Genomic DNA, 2,894 nt, shown 5'->3' with positions numbered 1-2,894 from the left:
CCAGTCGTTTTTGGATAATCTTCAGCAGAATCTTGCTTGCATGTGAAATCAATGATATTGTTCTATAGTTTCCACACTCTAAAACTAGATTAATAGGATGACAGATTTGATGCTGCTGTAGTTGGTCTAAACACAAGAACTGATACTTATTGTCTCCCTCTCTTTATTATACAGTCTATGCTGACAGTCTCAACTAGCAGTGTAATCCAAAACCTGATTCCTTTTTTTTTTGTTTGTTTGTTTGTTTTTTGATGGTTCATATTGCACAATCTTTTGGTGGATTATGGTTTTTATTTTTTTATGCTCAAACCCTTTATGACTTTTTTAAATTTTATCCTGGTTTACTGAAAAATTTCATATGCACTGTTTTTCACACCAGATCTTTCCCCTTTCCTCTACCTACCCCTCCCTCTATCCATCAAATTGTATGACCCTAAAATTAAGCTCTCCTTTCTCCACCCACTGCTGCCTCTTATCCTCACCCCTCTGCTCTACCCTCCCCTCCTTGGATTCTCATACTAGTTCTACGTAAAGGTCTTACACAGTATTTGTCTTTATGAGATTGAATTAGTTCACTTAGCATAATACTCTCTGGTCCCTTCCAAGTTAGGTATTAATTTACAAAATAATTACTCCTGCATACTGCACAGTATTCCATAGTGTAAATGTACTTTATTTTCTCAATCCATTCCATTGTGTTTGGACGTTTGAGCTGTTTCCGTGTTCTTGCTATGGTGAATAATGCTGCTATGAGTATTGGTGTACAAGTCTCTGTGCTTCAGTTTTCATTTTCTAAGGGTCTATTCCAAGCAGTAGAATAGTTGGTTCATATGACCCCCAATGGGTTTTAAACCCAGTGGTTGTAAATCATATAGGATGAGAATGCCCATCTTTCTAGGGGAGTCAAACCTCCTGCTTTTGAATTAGCAAAGCACCTCCTTATCCAGTAGTTCACCAGTGTTCCCTGCATGCTTCATGGTCAGCATTTATGTGTGATACAAAAATATTCACATTTTATTCCATTCTCTCATACATATTTCTATTACATATATCTTAAAAATAGTTGTCTTAAAATCTATCAGTTGTTTCCCTTGTATGCTTATATTCAGTTGATTGGGCCATCAGTTTCTTAAAGGGAACTACATGTTTTATTGTGTTTCTGAGACTGGGAGAAGACCAGAGGAGAAAGTCAATATTGAACTGTTGGCCTTCCACTAACCAGTGAGACACATAACACTTTATGCCACCAGAGATTCCTGGTCATAGTCTGTCTGCATTTATTGATTGCAGTGGTTCCTGAGTTTGTCCATCTATAAATCAAACTTGAACCTTTCCTTCTCTCTCAGCTGAACATAAAGGTCATATACAAGATGCAGTCTAAGAATAATGTAGTTGCATCTGTGATGGATGATATAGTCTCGATTTTCTGATCATGTAACTTGTTTTGCCCTCTTCTCTTGTTCAGACTAAATCCAAGAGGTACCCTTTTAATTTTATAATGGATTACTGCACAGTTCATCCAATGTTGTGACTTGTCAGAGCCACAGGTTACATAATATCTCACAGTCAACCATTTCATCTTTATAAGTTCAAAGTAACATTCCAAAACTTGTTTCACAAAAAATGAAGAGGGTAAAAAGTATCGTTGCTCACTAATTTGGCATAGTCTTGATCCATTATCTAAGGACTTCATTATAATTCTCTGACTGGAACTGATTCCCCCCCCACACACACCCCACCATTATCAATACCCCCTTTGGATTAACTGAATAGTTTGAAGAAAGTGCAAAAGCTCTTGTATTGTAAATTGGTCCTACTGCATATCTATCTTACTTTCATAAGTGATTTTTAATTACTTTCTTAAGTGATTGTCTTTCAGTAATCACTCAAGGATGCCATCTTCTGTGTCATGAAAGAATAAAAAGTATTTATAAATGGGAAATGTGGTACTTCCAAACGTGAAGTATGAAGTTATATAGTAAGTACTCACTTCCTTCTTTTTAATAGGAGATACAAGATGTCACAGTACATGTATATTTACTGTGGCTGGAGATTATATCTATATGTACTCTCCAAGAGAGCAACTGGTGGATACAAATTGTGTGCCTGTATTGCAATAAAGCTTCTTACCAATAGCTCACTGTGTGTGTGTGTGTGTGTGTATGTGTATATATATATATATATATATATATATATATAGTGAGCTAATGGTATGAAAATATACTGCAATATTTTCGTAGACCTCTCCAGAGTACTGAAGAACAGCAATATTAGTCTAGTTACAAGGGTGCACCTAATCCAAGCCATGGTCTTCTCAATTACTTGTTATGCTTCAGAGAGTTGGACAAAGAATAAAGATGACAGAAAACTAGATGTCTTCGAGTTGTGGTACTGGAGAAGAGTCTTGAACATACCATGTATTGCCAAGAAAACAAATAGTCTGTCTTGGAGAGAGTGAAACCAAGTTTTTTCTTGGAGGTTAGGATTTTGAAGCTCTGCCTCACTTACTTTGGGCATATGGCCAGGAGAGATTGGTCCTTGGAGAAAGACATCATGCTCAGAAGGGTGGAGGGATAGCACAGAGAGGAAGACCCAAGATGAAATGGATTGATACAGTGACTGGGGTGATGGGGGTTATTATGTCAGAATTAGTGAGACTGGCTCAGGACAGGGAAGGGTTCAGAGCTGCTGTAGGGTCACTATACATCGCAGTCAACTCAACCAACAACATACTGTGGCAAGTTTGGAAGCAGGAATGGCATCCACTTCCTAGATAGCATGCCTCCAAAATCTCTATGAACTCTGATAAATGTCAATAGTTATAGAGGGGCTTCAGGCCTTTTGTTCATGGTGTCACTATAAGTTGTGCTTGACTTGAAGGCAGTCAACAATAA

This window comes from Elephantulus edwardii, unplaced genomic scaffold (assembly GCF_000299155.1).
Source record: "Elephantulus edwardii isolate Elephantulus edwardi_28Jun2011 unplaced genomic scaffold, EleEdw1.0 scaffold00020, whole genome shotgun sequence".
Taxonomy (NCBI): Eukaryota; Metazoa; Chordata; class Mammalia; order Macroscelidea; family Macroscelididae; genus Elephantulus; species Elephantulus edwardii.
Note: the sequence above shows the minus strand (reverse complement) of the source record.